Source organism: Mchenga conophoros, linkage group LG2 (genome assembly GCF_057382185.1).
Source record: "Mchenga conophoros isolate Kocher_MC1m ecotype Shallow Benthic linkage group LG2, M_conophoros_male_GT1.1, whole genome shotgun sequence".
In the NCBI taxonomy this organism is placed as follows: Eukaryota; Metazoa; Chordata; class Actinopteri; order Cichliformes; family Cichlidae; genus Mchenga; species Mchenga conophoros.
The window spans coordinates 28,936,237-28,958,287 of record NC_140527.1 but is presented as its reverse complement, the minus strand read 5'-3'; the positions used below and the strand labels follow the sequence as shown (position 1 = coordinate 28,958,287).

General features: G+C 39.0%; 1 long non-coding RNA gene across 1 annotated transcript; it reads right to left on the bottom strand.

Moving 5' to 3' along the window:
* Nucleotides 1-10,038: 10,038 nt before the first annotated feature.
* Nucleotides 10,039-12,505, bottom strand: LOC146582181 (uncharacterized). Its single transcript, XR_014894444.1, has 4 exons — nt 12,399-12,505; nt 11,437-11,595; nt 11,302-11,358; nt 10,039-10,869 (listed from the first exon to the last, which is right to left on the bottom strand). It is a non-coding gene; the product is annotated as an uncharacterized LOC146582181 (long non-coding RNA).
* Between the last annotated feature and the right edge of the window lie 9,546 nt (nt 12,506-22,051).

Genomic DNA, 22,051 nt, shown 5'->3' with positions numbered 1-22,051 from the left:
CGAAACCAACATTTAAATGCATAGTATTTGTCCATACACAATTTAGCTAAACATTGGAGGCAAACATTTATGACAAATAACTTCAATTCCTCAAAGTTTTAGCACGATGTAAGTGGTAGCTCCGGAGTGTATTTCCCTAATTGTTTTTTTTTTAGAATAGAATTTTTATTTGGAATATTTGGTTGTTTTAAATAGTAAGCAAAGAAAAAGAAAACAAACAAACAAAAGAAACCAACAAACTGAACAGTTGGACAAGTGGAAACCCAATCTTGATGGAATTTCCACCTTAGACTTGTTTTACTAGGTAAGATAAGTTATTTAGACAAAATAGCTTCTTAACTCTTTAATTGTACTGGGCCCATTTGAATACAGTTTATTACATTTATCTCTTTGAAGCTCAATATGCGGCTGGTTTTTGTTGAAGGATGAAGAAAAATCAACAAATAATAATTGAATACAAGTTTTTCCATAAGAGCTCTGTGACACCCTACCCTCCACCATGTGGTGTACAAACTGCAGGGATTCCAAAAAATTTGCAATGGAATTTACACACGATATAAAAATTTTTGCATGTCGTAATTAGTAGATTTAAGAAAAAATGTATTTTAGGCACCAAAATTCAATTTTAAATATGACCTGTTTCATCGTGTCTAATAAGCTTCATGCAGTTAAGCACCAACATTCACTACCGAAACTAAAACTATGCCTGAAACACAGACTTTATCTCTTTTAAAATATAATACAGTTATCTGCATAAATATTTGGATGGAGAAAACTTTATTCTAATACTGATTCTGTACATTACTGCAAAGAAACAGCTCAAATGCAGTTGAAGTGCAGATTTAAGCTCTGATTTGTATATGGGGATGTTCATTTGTATCTTGTTTGTGCCAAGTTCAAGTTCAAATTTTATTCACCACATGGAGGTTGCCCTGCAGTGGAATGAACCCGACCCCTGACCTTACACACACGACACAGGCATCACATGGGGATACAAGTCAGAGAACGGTTGCATTAAATTCAAATTCAAATTTTTATTTGTCACGTACACAGTCATACACAGTACGATATGCAGTGAAATGCTTAGACAACTGCTCGTGACCTAAAGAAGAAAAAAAAGGAAATAAATATGAAAAATTAAAGTGTAAATTTAACTAGGAAGGAATAAAATATAAAAAAATTAAGGTTAAAAATGAAATAACCGTACAACACAAATTAGAATGAAGGGTAAATTTAACTGGAAAAGAATAAGATAAAATATATAAATTAAAGTTGAAAATAAAATAACTGTACAACAAAATACACAATACACAGTATAGAACTATATAAGAATGTATGAAGAAATGTAAATAAATAAATAAATATATATATACACACACACACACAATAACAGCAGCTGTACAAGTATTAACTGGAAATGAAGAATATAGAGAATCAGAATCAGAATCAGAAAGGGGTTTATTGCCAAATGTTGAGCAGGTTTACAACATTAGGAAATTGCTGCGGTGCTTCAGTGCAAACATAGTGTCATAAAAATATAAAAATAAGAATAAGAATTAAAAGTGCTACGTAGAAAGATATGTGCATGAGATATACATGAGATATATACATGAGAATAAGAATTAAGAGTGCTACGTAGAAAGATATATACATTAGTGCAGGTGGTGATCAGTGCCAAACATGGAATGATGCAGTGACACAGCGTAGGGTCATGTGTTAGTGGCGGGGACACTAACACATTATTGTTCATGTGTCCAACAGCAGAGGGGAAGAAACTGTTCTTATGGCGAGAGGTTCTGGTGCGAATGGACCGGAGCCTCCTGCCTGAGGGGAGCAGGTCAAACAGACTGTGTCCAGAGTGAGAAGGGTCAGCTGAGATCCGAGCTGCACGCCGCAATGTCCTGGAGGTGTACAGGTCCTGCAGAGATGGGAGTCTGCAGCCAATCACCTTCTCAGCAGAGCGCACAACACGCTGCAGTCTCTGTTTGTCCCTGATAGTGGCTCCAGCGTACCACACGGTGATGGAGGAGGTGAGGATGGACTCGATGATTGCAGTGTAGAACTGCATCATCGTCCGTGTTGGCAGGTTGAATTTGTCTTGAAATGTGCTGCCTCTTGGCCAGGACTCCCTTGAAAAAGAGGTCTTTGATCTCAATGGGACATTCCTGGTTAAATAAAGGTTAAATAAAAAATAAAATAAGTCAATATTAATCTCTGGTTCTCTTCCACAGTGTGTATTTTGTGCTGTCTTCCTCCCCTAAGCCACATTTGCAGCAGGTAGCTTCTTCTCCGTGAGCTCGGTTCTGCTGGAGGTTTCTTCTTGTTAAAAGGGAGTTTTTCATTCCCACTGTTGCCAAGTGTCATTCTCTCCATTATTGTCCGGTCTTTACTTTAGAGTATAAAATGCCTTGAAGCAACTGATTTAGCACTACATAGTGTAAAAAGGTAATTAAAAACATTTATTTTAAACTAAAACTGCCTGTTATTATTATTTTGCTTTATTTTTCATTCCAGTTTTACTTTTGATTTCTATTATTGTACACCCTGAGAGTCACACACATGAAAGCATACAAAATCATGTTTGTAATCTGTTTGCAGGCTTGACGCATTCATCAGGGATCTAACAATAGGTGGGTGTGCCAGGCTGAAGTGCAGAAATGCAGTCACTCCTGAAATTGAGTATCATGTTTTTGTTTCTCTAACGTCAATAACAGTGTTCACATGCACATTTTCAAAACAATCATAGGAGATACTGGGTGCAGCTGTAGCTCACTGACCAGCCTTTAAGACCAACAATTTAACTTAATGTTTTTGTTTTTTTTCAGGTAACATTCAAGACTCTGACACCAAAGACAAAACAAGCTCTGTAAAAGCAGCTGGAAATGAAATCCAGTGTGCCTCCGACATGACAGACACTGGTGTCTTTTTGTGGACAGCTTCAGTTTGTTTCAAAGTTCAGTATACACAATCATTGTTCCAAGATATTTGTAAGACTGAACATATTTCACTGTCTGAGTCTTATTTTTGTGACATCTTGTTTACGAGTTACATTTTATAAGCCAGTGATCAGATCATTTGTGCTAGAAATGTTTAGTTGAAATCAGTGCTCATCACACCATCTAACACTGGGTTGGTCTCATTGTCCTGGAGCTGAATGGCAATAACAAAGTCATCTGCATCCTTTATAATGGCCCACTGCTTCGCTCTGACACTTATTTGTGTACAGGATAAATAAGTATGAGAGCATAGATCCTTGTAGGGAGCTGCCGATGATCAAACTTGATCGGACATGAGTCCATTTATCCAGACTGTTTGAGTCCTCTTAGGTAAAAGTCGAGAGTCCAGAACACCACATTGTTCTTCGTGTCAGATTGTCCTTTAAAAAAATAAATAAAATTTTTTAGTTTCTATTGATGATCTTGCAGAAATAATTTACATTAGGAGCAGTAGGACACCCCTGGAAAACATAACCAACATTTAAATGCATAGTATTTGTCCATACACAATTTAGCTAAACATTGGAGGCAAACATTTATGACAAATAACTTCAATTCCTCAAAGTTTTAGCACGATGTAAGTGGTAGCTCCGGAGTGTATTTCCCTAATTGTTTTTTTTTTTAGAATAGAATTTTTATTTGGAATATTTGGTTGTTTTAAATAGTAAGCAAAGAAAAAGAAAACAAACAAACAAAAGAAACCAACAAACTGAACAGTTGGACAAGTGGAAACAGTTGATCCAATCTTGATGGAATTTCCACCTTAGACTTGTTTTACTAGGTAAGATAAGTTATTTAGACAAAATAGCTTCTTAACTCTTTAATTGTACTGGGCCCATTTGAATAGAGTTTATTAAATTTATCTCTTTGAAGCTCAATATGCGGCTGGTTTTTGTTGAAGGATGAAGAAAAATCAACAAATAATAATTGAATACAAGTTTTTCCATAAGAGCTCTGTGGCACCCTACCCTCCACCATGTGGTGTACAAACTGCAGGGATTCCAAAAAATTTGCAATGGAATTTACACACGATATAAAATTTTTTGCATGTAGTAATTAGTAGATTTAAGAAAAAATGTATTTTAGGCACCAAAATTCAATTTTAAATATGACCTGTTTCATCGTCTCTAATAAGCTTCATGCAGTTAAGCACCAACATTCACTACCGAAACTAAAACTATGACTGAAACACAGACTTTATCTCTTCTAAAATATAATACAGTTATCTGCATAAATATTTGGATGGAGAAAACTTTATTCTAATACTGATTCTGTACATTACTGCAAAGAAACAGCTCAAATGCAGTTGAAGTGCAGATTTAAGCTCTGATTTGTATATGGGGATGTTCATTTGTATCTTGTCTGTGCCAAGTTCAAGTTCAAATTTTATTCGCCACATGCAGGTTGCCCTGCAGTGGAATGAACCCGACCCCTGACCTTACACACACGACACAGGCATCACATGGGGATACAAGTCAGAGAACGGTTGCATTACAGAAAACCACTGAAATATACACTACAATGGGAAAGTACAAGAGGAAAAAAAGAGACCTCTACTCATGCTGGGCTCCCATGGGAGGACAGCATGAGAACAGGAAACAAAAAAACTCCTCTGCACAGAAAGCACATAAATGTCCACAGTACAACATTATGGAGCACGTGACCAGCAACAGGGTTGGGTAGGGGGTGAGGAGTTATCCTAGACAAACACAGCAGCCATCCTGCCACTGTGCCGTCTCTCCAGCGCGGGCACAGACCCGCCGTGTTCTCCAGGAGAGAACAAGCATCGAAGGCGTTTGGAGGGGGGGGGGGGGTCTTGCATGGAGTGGGAAGAACAGTCTAAACACAGTTGTTATCAGGGCGCCGAAGGGATAGCCGCATTATGATGGTGGTTTTGCGGCTATCCCAGTTCTCAAAGCTCCACATCAAAGAGGATAATTTCATGTGCCGGCACAGTGGTACTTAACAAGGTCATGTAATGGTCAATAAAATACTAATAAAGAACATTAAATTTGTGTGTTTCTGTGGATTGTACAGTTGAAAGCAGATTGGTTTTACACACCACTCCTCACGCTCCTCTTCACACTCCAATCACTCAAATAACACAGGGGTTGTTCCAGGGAATCTACACAGAGACCGGGCGACCGTGGCTCAGCAAAGTTGATGTTTGCAGGGTTACTCGGGCATCCATGGGGCCAGCCTCAGGTGAAACTTGACTTGACTTTTCACTTCCTGATCATTATTCTGTTTGCAGGTTTAATCAGTTACTTGTCTCATAGATAAACACACGAAAACAATCCCAATTGTGTGAGAGTTCACTGAAATCCTCACTCCTCCTCTCATGACACACCAATTGGCTCATTCAGGATAAACAGAGATGTTTTTTCATACACTTCTCTCTGTAAGGGGGACCTGATCTGAAATCAGTTTTGGGATAGATAGAATAAAATGCCATGAAATACAGGACTCAGATTTGAGTAAATGACCATAAATATTGTGAGGTCAGTACGATTTGATAATGCTACGTGATAAACCACCAGACTATGTGAGTTCTGCCAGCTTGTTTTAATGTTTATCCAAGAAGCTTTTAAGCAGAGACATTGCAGAAAAATGTCAATGTCCCCCTCATCCTTTTAACACAGACACTGCGAATGTCCCTGCACAACTCAAGAAGAAAACACCACAGACTGCAGGCTTTAAAGGACATGCAGCCACTAGTTTATGCACTGTGGCTTCAAGGCTTTCATCCTGTGTTTGCTTTTTTGGTACCAAAATTGGACATATGAAGATGACAAGGCATATTTCACACCGATAGAATTATTTGCAGCATTAAGAGAAACTGATTTTCATCAAGTGCTTGAACCTACAATCATGATAATAATAATTCTAAAAACGCTACGTCCACATGAACAGAATTAACTTTTTTGGGATCATTTTATATCATGTTGTAGAGGATTACAGCCCCGTGAACACCAGCTATGAGATTTAGAATCACTTGCTAAATGATTTTTTGGTGAATTGCCATGAAATACATTACCACATAAACCGAACATTCAACTCATACTTTGGCTGCATTTTATTTTTTCCAAAATTTTAAAAATAACTTGTAATTATTGTATTTTTGTTTTAAAATTTCAGGTTTTTTATTTTAGGTTTTGCTTTTGTGCATCCTGAGAGTCAGACATGAGCACAGAAAACCTGTGCAAAATAAATCTTTATAAGATGGTTGTAGGCTTAAACAGGCATCTATGGCTCCAGCCTCAGGTTAGACGAGAGGAATACTTTCGTTTCTGCTAATGTACATCATGTCAATCACACACACACACACACACACACACACACACACACACACACACACACACACACACACACACACACACACACACACACACTCAACAAAGCAAATCGAGGGCTAATCAGGTACAGCCACGGGTTGAACAGCAGGAATGCTTTTGTTTCTGTAATGTCAGTAACTGAAATGTCAGTCACACACACAGACAGACGTGCATGTGTAACAATGGGTTCCGCCTCAGGTGAAACTGCAGGAATGCAGTGAGTCCTGAATGAAGCTGGTTCAGGACTTTGTTTGTACCTGCAGGTAGAAATGGTCTGCCATAGATAAGTTTTACAACCTCATATGCATTTTCAAAACCAACACTGACAACAGATAAGTGTATAAATTAACTGAATAACTGAATAAATTAATAAATAAATGATCCACAGAGCATCATGTATGAAGTACAACTGTCATTTATTTATCTGAGTTATCCCATATGGAAAAGAAATAGTAAAAACTTATAAAAGACTTGCATAAGATGTGGCCTACTTCACATAGTGAATCATATAAGGCTTATATGATTTACTCATGAAAATGGCCACTTTCTCATTACTTTCGTATATTGTTTTAGTAAGTATCCAAAACATACAAGTTTCATTTATATGATTTTTCAAGGGATCTTATATCTGTTTTCACTCTTGTATGCTTTTCATACAAGTTTCACACAAGACAGATACAAACTTTATAAGATTGATGTATATCTTTTCCAAATAGGATGGCTGCTGGAACAAAGCTGTTTCTAAACTTGGGATAGAAGCTTTCTTCCAGAAGGAAAAAACTGATACTGGTGAACGAGGATGTGGGAAGAAGTGGTGCTCACATTTTGTTGGCAAATGTTTATGGTAATGTTGATTAAATAGTAATAACATGTTTTATCATATACCTTTTTCACATTTTCATTGCCTAACTGTAATATCTAGTCTTACTAGTGGACATTTATATAGAGAGACGAAATTGATATCGAATTTACTGATGCAGCCCTCCACAAACCTCTCTCATGTGGCCCCATTAATTGTCCGCCCATGGTTTCGGGGTTTCCCATTTGGTCTTCCATTTCTTTATTTTGCCAATTAGATGTTAAGCTAATCTTGCATCTTTAATTTTGCAAACTATTTTATCTATAGTAGTTTGTGATTTTTCATGTACTTATTTTAAGTATACAAACTGCACTCCTAATAGTCCTGAACTTGAAACTTAATTTCCATGTTGCAGTATAGTTAACAATTTTTGACTCACTTTTGAAGTTGTGACTGAACTTCACCCGGCTCAGAACTACTGGAGCCTCACCCTGGGGGCCAGGCTTGGGAGAGGGACACATCGAAGAGTGCCTACCCCCTGGTAACCCATGAGTCCTGAATGAAGCTGGTACATCATCATGTTTGAGCCAGAAAGAAAATCAGGGTGACGTTCAAATGACTTTATTAGAAATGGTGGACATGGTCTGCCAAAGACTAGTCTTCCATCCCAACATGCACATGTTCATTATAAACACAGACAAAAGATCAGGATAACAAACATGCAGAATAAATTAATAAGTAACTAGAAAAATTTGCATTTCCTGCGAAAATGCAGTGTGGATGCTTTAAAGCTGAAGCTGTATGCAAAAAGTAGCTGAAAAAGCTGAAAAGTTGCAGAAATTGTAAAAACTTTGCAGAAGCAAAAGAACTTTGCTAAAATGGAATAACTTAGCAGAACTGCAATATCTTAGAGGAAACATAATACTTGGCAGAAATACAATAGCATAGCAAAACTTAGCAGAAATATTGTAACTTACCAGAAACATAACTTCTCAAAAATACAAGAATTTAGGAGAAATAGTATAAGATAACAGAAAGAATATATTTAGGCAAAAATACTTAAACATTACAGAAACACTATGATTTAGAAAAATAGTACAACATAGCAGAAATATTGTGATTTACCAGAGACACTGTGTTGAACTGTGAATATTGTAATTTTAAATTAAGACTATGTTTTAGCACAAATATTATAACATAGCAGAAATACAATTATATAGCAGAAATGCTATATTTAGAAAGAAAAATATAATATAGTAGAAATACTATGATTTAGCAGAAATACTACAATATAGCATAATAACAATGATTTAGAACAAATACTATGATTGAGCAGAATAGCAATAACTGAAGTAGAAATATTGGAAAAGTAAAATGACAAGATGACAAAAAAAACAGAACATGGTTAAGTTCCCTCAAAACTAATTGTTGTTCACCTGTGAAAAAAAAAATAAAGAAATAAAAATAAATTAAAAAACAAGAAGGAACAGCCAACAATTACACATAAAATCAAATATGTATACACAAATGCACAGAGAGAGAGACACACAGAGGGTCTATGCCAGTCAACCAGTCTGAATATATTATATGTTTTTCCAACAATGAGATGCTGCACTAAAGTGGGTCTCTCTCTCTCTCTCTCTCTCTCTCTCTCTGTCTCACACACACACACACACACACACACACACACACACACACACACACACACACACACACACACAGGGAGAGAGAAGTAAGTAAGGTCAGCCTGGGAGCTGCTGAATTTGAATCCACCAATCAGAGAGGCTGTGCACTTTTTCCCGCCAAAACAGGTGCACGCAGCACAGAGAGACACAGGATTTTTGCAGTCTATTTCTCATAATGACGATTCCCCTCAAACAAATGACCATAATTTCCTAACCGTAGGGGCTAGAACGGTCATTCTTACACTGTTTTGTTCAGAAGAGATTGGGGAATCTTCAAGTGTTGACAATTTATCATTAAAATATGAATTTTTAGAGATATATGACATGGATGACTTGTTGACTTAGAAGCCACAAATTCCCCAATATGCAAATTTGAATGCCTCAGACCACATATATGATTGGCTGGCTGGGAAGCCGTGCAGGCCCTGATTTGTGGATTTGAATTCCTCAGCCCTCAGATATGATTGGCTGGCTTAGAAGCCATGAAGGCCCCAATATGCAAATTTGAATGCCTCAGTCCACATATATGATTGGCTGGGAAGCCGTGCAGTCCCTTATTTGAAAATTTGAATGTCTCAGTCCTCACAGAGGATTGGCTGCCTGGGGACCTGGCAGAAATATATAGAAATACTATGATACAGCATAAATACTACATTTAGTAGAAATACTATGTTTTAGCACAAATACTATAAAAAGCAGAAATACTATAATTTAGCAGAAATACTATATTAAGCACAAATCCTATAAAAAGCAGAAATACTATATTAGGCACAAATCCTATAAAAAGCAGAAATACTAAAATTTAGCAGAAATACTATATTAAGCACAAATCTTATAAAAAGCAGAAATAGTATGATTTAGCACAATAGTAATAACTTAAACAGAAAAATTGGAAAAGCAAAATGGACAGCTGAAAAAATGCTGAACATGCTGAGGGTCCCTCAAATATACTTGTTAAATGAAAAAAATCAGCAAAAAAAATATATAACAGCAACACAATCACAAATATGGACACATAAGGAAACACACACACACACACACACACACACACACACACACACACACACACACACACACATACGGGTCTATGTGGTATGGCGGGACTATACTACGTCAATCCGCCCGGTGGTGGTTTAAGTGGACTACCCTTTTGAAAGGACTTAGAGCCAAGGGAGCGAGGTTAAAGTGTTCGAAAAAATCTGAAAAAAATTTGGGTCACTTCAGACCTCATACACTCCCTATAGAAGTCTAGATACACTGATACACACCAACCAGACTCTATTGTGTTTTCTGGAGACATTGTCCACTTGACAACAATGTGTTTTATGAGGTCCAAAAAAAGCAATATTGGGTCTTTAAAGGGACAATGATGTAATATTTAAATAGCTCATCATTACCATGAATACACATCTGACAGGACACAGGATTACTGGAACATCATTTTATTAGTGTTCTTGGATCTGAACATTAATTTTAACCATAAATAAAAAAAGAAATCTATGGACAAAAATGCCCACGCTTCCCACAGAAATATAAAAATATAGAAAACAGAAAAATTAAAAACATTTAAAATGAATTTTAATAGTTTAAAGGTAAATATTAAGGGGAGAAAATATGCATTTATAATTTTTTATTTTAAATATAACCCGTCAAAAAAAACCCTAAATAAATTAAATGTAAAAATTATGAAATACAAACTACTTCTGTATTTAACAAGAACTTTTTTTTCTTTAAACAGAACATCAGTGTTAACAACAATTGGCAATCTGACCAAGATGTAAAACCACAGCTCTCTAAACAGTTATTTTAGTTCATTTTTTTCTGCCTTTTTGCAGTTAATCCTCTGTTTCTTACAAAATCTCTTATGTTTTGAACTGTTCTTCCTGCCAACACCGGATCTTCTACCAATTTGCAATGACTGCATTCATTTTTGGTGGCTAGTTTCCCTTCGTTTATGTGGTCTTTCAAATGCCTCATCACTGCAGCAACCTCAGCCTTGGACCACATGTTTTTGGGAGCTCTTCGGGAATTGTGGGATTGAGCAGCATTTTTCTCTGGAAGATATATAAAGTAGTAGTAGTTAAAACAAACAAAAAACCAAACAAAAAAAACAAAAAACATTTGCTTGTTAAAAGAATGGATGCTACCCTGTACTAACTTCTGAAATGTGTTGCTACCATCAATATCAAAACGAGCTAAAATTCTGTTTGAAAATTTATCAAATTTCTAAAATGAGACAACATTTAGTGTTCCGCTGTGAATAAAAGACTGAATAAAAAGTTGAATAAAAGTCTCTTGATGCATGCTCAATCATCCAGGTAAGTAAATCCCAAAACGTTGATTCTGTTAATCTGGACGTAGCGTTTTCAGTGGGAGAAACATTTTGTCACTCATCCAAGTGACTTTTTGCCACCACTCTGCAGTTTGCCATATGTTGCAAAGTGATGAAACAATAATAAGCTTCGAGAACCAACTGCACCCCTTACCTTCAGAGGGAGCAGCAGTCTCACTTGCTGCAGGCATTGTGAGTAGTCCTTCATCTGCTGATTACACAATTTGATTAAGTTTTAATATTTGTAACAAACATTTTATCCACAGAAACCAAGCTAGTGGTAACTTACCACAATCTACAGTGTCTTGGGGCTGCGCTGTGTTTGTGGAATCAGCTACTGCATGTACAGGCTCACTGGTGCCACACGCCGACATTGTGAGTGATGTGTCATCATCATCTGATTCACTCTCACTGTCCTTTGTTTCAGCATCACTTAATGCAATTTCATCTGAGAAATTGTGGGGGAAAAAAACCAAAAAAACCAAACACATACAACCCCCCCAAAAACCTCACATTAACAACGAGATATGACAAAAAACAGAGCAAATACTGGAAATTATAGTACATAGTTTTACTATTTAAGGCCTGCTGCTGGGTTGTTGCCCTCCTATGGCCTACTCCACATCCAGGTAGCACCTCCATGCTCTGGACACTACACTAACAGACACAGCAAACCTTCTTGCCACAGCTCACATTGATGTGCTACGCTAGATGAGCTGCACTACCTGAGCCACTTGTGTGGGTTGTAGACTGTCTCATGCTACCACTAAAATGAAATCACCGCCAGCATTCAAAAGTGACCATAACATCAGCCAGAAAGAATAAGTGCTGAGAAGTGGTCTGTGGTCACCACCTGCAGAACCAGTCCTTTATTATGGTGAATTGACTATAATTTCCACTTGTTGTCTACTCTATTTGCAAAACAGCATGTGAAACTGGTTGTCAGTGTTACTTCCTAAGTGAACAGTTTGATATAACAGAAGTGTGACTGACTTGGAGTAACATCGCATTGTTTAAGTGTTCCCTTTATTATTTTGAGCAGTTTATGTTATGGAATGGGGAATTGAGGACAATCCCAAGTATACCATTTTTACAAGGTCCTGCACCAATGAGGTAATACTACATTTCTTTAATTAGACGTGACCACCCATTAATTAAAAAGGGAGCAGTGTTCATTTCAGCTAGTCTTAACTTGTTGAACTCCATTAATGCTTTTTACTATATAATGTACCTATTCACTAAATGTCTCACCTTTGCACTTATAGCCAAGCCACTTGAGGGAGGAAACCAGTCCCACACACTGAATGCACTTGTCCAAAGATGATATTGTTGTGCACACCAGACGATGATTGTGACACTGTTAGCAAAATATTGCAACATTTATTTGTTTTGGACAGTTGGAAAGGTGAGGTGTTTTCAATTCAGTTGCAGATATCAACTAATAAACTTCGTCCATGTAAATCACATCACACCCAGGTGACTGCCAAACACACACACACACACACACAGCATCCATAAAGAATGATGATAGATTAAATTATTAGTTCATTAAGTGGTACACTGGATTATATTTACCCTTTCAGGCTCTGGATGTTTCAGGTCCAGATCATTGTTTGGAAAGCTGTTTGGTTGCGGCTTTAGGCAGCTCACAGTCTTCTGAATCTGGCTGGTCTCAGTCTTCGTGTGTAACAGATAGAGAATGAAGACAAAAGAACAGTAATCTGACAGTTACTAAAAATGCATCACTCAAGAGGATGAATAAACCATTTCACTATCGGCAAATAGCGTAAGGTACACATCGTGCATGAGAAACATTCATTAAAATCTGTCCTAGGTCAATGTTACCTCTTCAAAATCTTGCACTGAAGAAGAATGCATGGCTTCTGAGCCTTGCTGAGGCATTTCTTCATCAAGATCCTGCAACAAAGAAAAGATGGCACAAAGATTAGACCAAGTGCTCTTCTTGCAACTGTACTGGGCAGGCCTGTGCTTCTGTTTTTAATTTGCATGTGTGTGTGTGTGTGTGTGTGTGGGGGGGGGGGGGGGGGGGGGGGGCTTTCCACTCAAGAAATGTTTTCTTCTGAAAAAAATACTGGCTACAATAATTAACAACTGATTCCTTTGCAATCATCCATCCTCTTCCACTTATCCTTATCAGGATTGTGGGGTAGCAGTTTTGGGGCCTATACCAGCTACCATAGGGCAGTACAACCTGGACAGATCACCAGTCTAACATGGAAGGACAAGCATTTGCATTCACACCAAAGGGCAGTTTTGAATCACCAGTTAACCTAACCCCATAAGCTACATCTTTGGACTGTGGGAAGAAGCCAGAGTACACAGCCAGAGAGAGCCCATGCACTAAAGCAGTAAAAAGTGCCTAAAACAAGTTAAGAAGTTGTATAGTACTATCTATCTTAATGTTCAAGCCTGAGTTTCAAAAAATTTCAACATAGAAACAAAGCACATGCAGTCAGTTCTGCATGCTGTAGGTCAAACTGTCAAGACATACGAGAAGACCCCTCCTAAAACCAGAGTGATGTCACCATGAAGCAAACTTTGACGGAGTCCCCCAATAACAGTGTGGTCCTCCTAAGTCACATTTGGGTGGTTAACACACACACACACACTCAGATGTTATCCAGACTTGCACTTTGAAACAATGAAAAGGACCTACAAGCCACGGTCCATGTAAATCACATCACACCCAGGTGACAGCCAAACACACACACACACAGCATCCATAAAGAATGATGATAGATTAAATTATTAGTTCATTAAGTGGTACACTGGATTATATTTACCCTTTCAGGCTCTGGATGTTTCAGGTCCAGATCATTGTTTGGAAAGCTGTTTGGTTGCGGCTTTAGGCAGCTCACAGTCTTCTGAATCTGGCTGGTCTCAGTCTTCGTGTGTAACAGATAGAGAATGAAGACAAAAGAACAGTAATCTGACAGTTACTAAAAATGCATCACTCAAGAGGATGAATAAACCATTTCACTATCGGCAAATAGCGTAAGGTACACATCGTGCATGAGAAACATTCATTAAAATCTGTCCTAGGTCAATGTTACCTCTTCAAAATCTTGCACTGAAGAAGAATGCATGGCTTCTGAGCCTTGCTGAGGCATTTCTTCATCAAGATCCTGCAACAAAGAAAAGATGGCACAAAGATTAGACCAAGTGCTCTTCTTGCAACTGTACTGGGCAGGCCTGTGCTTCTGTTTTTAATTTGCATGTGTGTGTGTGTGTGTGTGGGGGGGGGGGGGGGGGGGGGGGGCTTTCCACTCAAGAAATGTTTTCTTCTGAAAAAAATACTGGCTACAATAATTAACAACTGATTCCTTTGCAATCATCCATCCTCTTCCACTTATCCTTATCAGGATTGTGGGGTAGCAGTTTTGGGGCCTATACCAGCTACCATAGGGCAGTACAACCTGGACAGATCACCAGTCTAACATGGAAGGACAAGCATTTGCATTCACACCAAAGGGCAGTTTTGAATCACCAGTTAACCTAACCCCATAAGCTACATCTTTGGACTGTGGGAAGAAGCCAGAGTACACAGCCAGAGAGAGCCTATGCACTAAAGCAGTAAAAAGTGCCTAAAACAAGTTAAGAAGTTGTATAGTACTATCTATCTTAATGTTCAAGCCTGAGTTTCAAAAAATTTCAACATAGAAACAAAGCACATGCAGTCAGTTCTGCATGCTGTAGGTCAAACTGTCAAGACATACGAGAAGACCCCTCCTAAAACCAGAGTGATGTCACCATGAAGCAAACTTTGACGGAGTCCCCCAATAACAGTGTGGTCCTCCTAAGTCACATTTGGGTGGTTAACACACACACACACACTCAGATGTTATCCAGACTTGCACTTTGAAACAATGAAAAGGACCTACAAGCCACGGTCCATGTAAATCACATCACACCCAGGTGACAGCCAAACACACACACACACAGCATCCATAAAGAATGATGATAGATTAAATTATTAGTTCATTAAGTGGTACACTGGATTATATTTACCCTTTCAGGCTCTGGATGTTTCAGGTCCAGATCATTGTTTGGAAAGCTGTTTGGTTGCGGCTTTAGGCAGCTCACAGTCTTCTGAATCTGGCTGGTCTCAGTCTTCGTGTGTAACAGATAGAGAATGAAGACAAAAGAACAGTAATCTGACAGTTACTAAAAATGCATCACTCAAGAGGATGAATAAACCATTTCACTATCGGCAAATAGCGTAAGGTACACATCGTGCATGAGAAACATTCATTAAAATCTGTCCTAGGTCAATGTTACCTCTTCAAAATCTTGCACTGAAGAAGAATGCATGGCTTCTGAGCCTTGCTGAGGCATTTCTTCATCAAGATCCTGCAACAAAGAAAAGATGGCACAAAGATTAGACCAAGTGCTCTTCTTGCAACTGTACTGGGCAGGCCTGTGCTTCTGTTTTTAATTTGCATGTGTGTGTGTGTGTGTGTGTGGGGGGGGGGGGCTTTCCACTCAAGAAATGTTTTCTTCTGAAAAAAATACTGGCTACAATAATTAACAACTGATTCCTTTGCAATCATCCATCCTCTTCCACTTATCCTTATCAGGATTGTGGGGTAGCAGTTTTGGGGCCTATACCAGCTACCATAGGGCAGTACAACCTGGACAGATCACCAGTCTAACATGGAAGGACAAGCATTTGCATTCACACCAAAGGGCAGTTTTGAATCACCAGTTAACCTAACCCCATAAGCTACATCTTTGGACTGTGGGAAGAAGCCAGAGTACACAGCCAGAGAGAGCCCATGCACTAAAGCAGTAAAAAGTGCCTAAAACAAGTTAAGAAGTTGTATAGTACTATCTATCTTAATGTTCAAGCCTGAGTTTCAAAAAATTTCAACATAGAAACAAAGCACATGCAGTCAGTTCTGCATGCTGTAGGTCAAACTGTCAAGACATACGAGAAGACCCCTCCTAAAACCAGAGTGATGTCACCATGAAGCAAACTTTGACGGAGTCCCCCAATAACAGTGTGGTCCTCCTAAGTCACATTTGGGTGGTTAACACACACACACACACACTCAGATGTTATCCAGACTTGCACTTTGAAACAATGAAAAGGACCTACAAGCCACGGTCCATGTAAATCACATCACACCCAGGTGACTGCCAAACACACACACACACACAGCATCCATAAAGAATGATGATAGATTAAATTATTAGTTCATTAAGTGGTACACTGGATTATATTTACCCTTTCAGGCTCTGGATGTTTCAGGTCCAGATCATTGTTTGGAAAGCTGTTTGGTTGCGGCTTTAGGCAGCTCACAGTCTTCTGAATCTGGCTGGTCTCAGTCTTCGTGTGTAACAGATAGAGAATGAAGACAAAAGAACAGTAATCTGACAGTTACTAAAAATGCATCACTCAAGAGGATGAATAAACCATTTCACTATCGGCAAATAGCGTAAGGTACACATCGTGCATGAGAAACATTCATTAAAATCTGTCCTAGGTCAATGTTACCTCTTCAAAATCTTGCACTGAAGAAGAATGCATGGCTTCTGAGCCTTGCTGAGGCATTTCTTCATCAAGATCCTGCAACAAAGAAAAGATGGCACAAAGATTAGACCAAGTGCTCTTCTTGCAACTGTACTGGGCAGGCCTGTGCTTCTGTTTTTAATTTGCATGTGTGTGTGTGTGTGTGGGGGGGGGGGGCTTTCCACTCAAGAAATGTTTTCTTCTGAAAAAAATACTGGCTACAATAATTAACAACTGATTCCTTTGCAATCATCCATCCTCTTCCACTTATCCTTATCAGGATTGTGGGGTAGCAGTTTTGGGGCCTATACCAGCTACCATAGGGCAGTACAACCTGGACAGATCACCAGTCTAACATGGAAGGACAAGCATTTGCATTCACACCAAAGGGCAGTTTTGAATCACCAGTTAACCTAACCCCATAAGCTACATCTTTGGACTGTGGGAAGAAGCCAGAGTACACAGCGAGAGAGCCCATGCACTACCAGCAGTAAAAAGTGCCTAAAACAAGTTAAGTTGTATAGTACTATCTATCTTAATGTTCAAGCCTGAGTTTCAAACCACATAGAAACAAAGCACATGCAGTCAGTTCTGCATGCTGTAGGTCAAACTGTCAAGAAATACGAGAAGACCCCTCCTAAAGCCAGAGTGATGTCACCATGAAGCAAACTTTGACGGAGTCTCCCAATAACAGTGTGGTCCTCCTAAGTCACATTTGGGTGGTTAACACACACACACACACACACTCAGATGTTATCCAGACTTGCACTTTGAAACAATGAAAAGGACCTACAAGCCACAGTCCATGTAAATCACATCACACCCAGGTGACTGCCAAACACACACACACACACACACACAGCATCCATAAGGAATGATGATAGATTAAATTATTAGTTCATTAAGTGGTACACTGGATTATATTTACCCTTTCAGGCTCTGGATGTTTCAGGTCCAGATCATTGTTTGGAAAGCTGTTTGGTTGCGGCTTTAGGCAGCTCACAGTCTTCTGAATCTGGCTGGTCTCAGTCTTCGTGTGTAACAGATAGAGAATGAAGACAAAAGAACAGTAATCTGACAGTTACTAAAAATGCATCACTCAAGAGGATGAATAAACCATTTCACTATCGGCAAATAGCGTAAGGTACACATCGTGCATGAGAAACATTCATTAAAATCTGTCCTAGGTCAATGTTACCTCTTCAAAATCTTGCACTGAAGAAGAATGCATGGCTTCTGAGCCTTGCTGAGGCATTTCTTCATCAAGATCCTGCAACAAAGAAAAGATGGCACAAAGATTAGACCAAGTGCTCTTCTTGCAACTGTACTGGGCAGGCCTGTGCTTCTGTTTTTAATTTGCATGTGTGTGTGTGTGTGTGTGGGGGGGGGGGCTTTCCACTCAAGAAATGTTTTCTTCTGAAAAAAATACTGGCTACAATAATTAACAACTGATTCCTTTGCAATCATCCATCCTCTTCCACTTATCCTTATCAGGATTGTGGGGTAGCAGTTTTGGGGCCTATACCAGCTACCATAGGGCAGTACAACCTGGACAGATCACCAGTCTAACATGGAAGGACAAGCATTTGCATTCACACCAAAGGGCAGTTTTGAATCACCAGTTAACCTAACCCCATAAGCTACATCTTTGGACTGTGGGAAGAAGCCAGAGTACACAGCCAGAGAGAGCCCATGCACTAAAGCAGTAAAAAGTGCCTAAAACAAGTTAAGAAGTTGTATAGTACTATCTATCTTAATGTTCAAGCCTGAGTTTCAAAAAATTTCAACATAGAAACAAAGCACATGCAGTCAGTTCTGCATGCTGTAGGTCAAACTGTCAAGACATACGAGAAGACCCCTCCTAAAACCAGAGTGATGTCACCATGAAGCAAACTTTGACGGAGTCCCCCAATAACAGTGTGGTCCTCCTAAGTCACATTTGGGTGGTTAACACACACACACACACACTCAGATGTTATCCAGACTTGCACTTTGAAACAATGAAAAGGACCTACAAGCCACGGTCCATGTAAATCACATCACACCCAGGTGACTGCCAAACACACACACACACACAGCATCCATAAAGAATGATGATAGATTAAATTATTAGTTCATTAAGTGGTACACTGGATTATATTTACCCTTTCAGGCTCTGGATGTTTCAGGTCCAGATCATTGTTTGGAAAGCTGTTTGGTTGCGGCTTTAGGCAGCTCACAGTCTTCTGAATCTGGCTGGTCTCAGTCTTCGTGTGTAACAGATAGAGAATGAAGACAAAAGAACAGTAATCTGACAGTTACTAAAAATGCATCACTCAAGAGGATGAATAAACCATTTCACTATCGGCAAATAGCGTAAGGTACACATCGTGCATGAGAAACATTCATTAAAATCTGTCCTAGGTCAATGTTACCTCTTCAAAATCTTGCACTGAAGAAGAATGCATGGCTTCTGAGCCTTGCTGAGGCATTTCTTCATCAAGATCCTGCAACAAAGAAAAGATGGCACAAAGATTAGACCAAGTGCTCTTCTTGCAACTGTACTGGGCAGGCCTGTGCTTCTGTTTTTAATTTGCATGTGTGTGTGTGTGTGTGTGGGGGGGGGGGCTTTCCACTCAAGAAATGTTTTCTTCTGAAAAAAATACTGGCTACAATAAATTAACAACTGATTCCTTTGCAATCATCCATCCTCTTCCACTTATCCTTATCAGGATTGTGGGGTAGCAGTTTTGGGGCCTATACCAGCTACCATAGGGCAGTACAACCTGGACAGATCACCAGTCTAACATGGAAGGACAAGCATTTGCATTCACACCAAAGGGCAGTTTTGAATCACCAGTTAACCTAACCCCATAAGCTACATCTTTGGACTGTGGGAAGAAGCCAGAGTACACAGCCAGAGAGAGCCCATGCACTAAAGCAGTAAAAAGTGCCTAAAACAAGTTAAGAAGTTGTATAGTACTATCTATCTTAATGTTCAAGCCTGAGTTTCAAAAAATTTCAACATAGAAACAAAGCACATGCAGTCAGTTCTGCATGCTGTAGGTCAAACTGTCAAGACATACGAGAAGACCCCTCCTAAAACCAGAGTGATGTCACCATGAAGCAAACTTTGACGGAGTCCCCCAATAACAGTGTGGTCCTCCTAAGTCACATTTGGGTGGTTAACACACACACACACACTCAGATGTTATCCAGACTTGCACTTTGAAACAATGAAAAGGACCTACAAGCCACGGTCCATGTAAATCACATCACACCCAGGTGACAGCCAAACACACACACACACAGCATCCATAAAGAATGATGATAGATTAAATTATTAGTTCATTAAGTGGTACACTGGATTATATTTACCCTTTCAGGCTCTGGATGTTTCAGGTCCAGATCATTGTTTGGAAAGCTGTTTGGTTGCGGCTTTAGGCAGCTCACAGTCTTCTGAATCTGGCTGGTCTCAGTCTTCGTGTGTAACAGATAGAGAATGAAGACAAAAGAACAGTAATCTGACAGTTACTAAAAATGCATCACTCAAGAGGATGAATAAACCATTTCACTATCGGCAAATAGCGTAAGGTACACATCGTGCATGAGAAACATTCATTAAAATCTGTCCTAGGTCAATGTTACCTCTTCAAAATCTTGCACTGAAGAAGAATGCATGGCTTCTGAGCCTTGCTGAGGCATTTCTTCATCAAGATCCTGCAACAAAGAAAAGATGGCACAAAGATTAGACCAAGTGCTCTTCTTGCAACTGTACTGGGCAGGCCTGTGCTTCTGTTTTTAATTTGCATGTGTGTGTGTGTGTGTGTGTGTGTGTGGGGGGGGGGGGGGGGGGGCTTTCCACTCAAGAAATGTTTTCTTCTGAAAAAAATACTGGCTACAATAATTAACAACTGATTCCTTTGCAATCATCCATCCTCTTCCACTTATCCTTATCAGGATTGTGGGGTAGCAGTTTTGGGGCCTATACCAGCTACCATAGGGCAGTACAACCTGGACAGATCACCAGTCTAACATGGAAGGACAAGCATTTGCATTCACACCAAAGGGCAGTTTTGAATCACCAGTTAACCTAACCCCATAAGCTACATCTTTGGACTGTGGGAAGAAGCCAGAGTACACAGCCAGAGAGAGCCCATGCACTAAAGCAGTAAAAAGTGCCTAAAACAAGTTAAGAAGTTGTATAGTACTATCTATCTTAATGTTCAAGCCTGAGTTTCAAAAAAATTTCAACATAGAAACAAAGCACATGCAGTCAGTTCTGCATGCTGTAGGTCAAACTGTCAAGACATACGAGAAGACCCCTCCTAAAACCAGAGTGATGTCACCATGAAGCAAACTTTGACGGAGTCCCCCAATAACAGTGTGGTCCTCCTAAGTCACATTTGGGTGGTTAACACACACACACACACACACACACAGATGTTATCCAGACTTGCACTTTGAAACAATGAAAAGGACCTACAAGCCACGGTCCATGTAAATCACATCACACCCAGGTGACTGCCAAACACACACACACACAGCATCCATAAAGAATGATGATAGATTAAATTATTAGTTCATTAAGTGGTACACTGGATTATATTTACCCTTTCAGGCTCTGGATGTTTCAGGTCCAGATCATTGTTTGGAAAGCTGTTTGGTTGCGGCTTTAGGCAGCTCACAGTCTTCTGAATCTGGCTGGTCTCCGTCTTCGTGTGTAACAGATAGAAAATGAATATACAGTGCATTTTTGAAGAGGATTTTGAAACATTAAATAAACTGTATGAGAAAGATAAGTTTCAAGCTATTGTCTTTAAAATATTCACTTTCATGTATAGAGAATTTAAGGCCCTATGATTAAGAGACAAATAGTCAGTGTGATTTCTTTATTTTTTAAGCCATTGCTAAAGGAGTAAAACAATCACCTGTAGCAGCAACGAACTGTCACTAGGGCCCATTTATCTTCGAGGGACAAAATTTAAAATGAATCTAACTAAAGAGGCTACACAGCAAAATCTCCAGTGTTAAATTAACACTAGAGAGTGTCTATATGGGTCCACACAACACTGTTGAGTGTTGAATTAACACTTTTGACAGTGTTATATGTTTAAAAGTAACCTAGTCAGTTTTGAAGATTAACAAAGACTAACACTGAGCAGTGCTGATTTTCTAACACTGGAATATTTCTAACATTTTGAGTTATTTTCCAGTGTTAGAAAATCAGCACTGCTCAGTGTTAGCCATTGTTAATCTTCAAAACTGACTAGGTTACTTTTAAACATATAACACTGTCAAAAGTGTTAATTTAACACTCAACAGTGTTGTATTTAACACTCAGAGGTGTGGACCCTTATAGACACTCTCCAGTGTTAATTTAACACTGGAG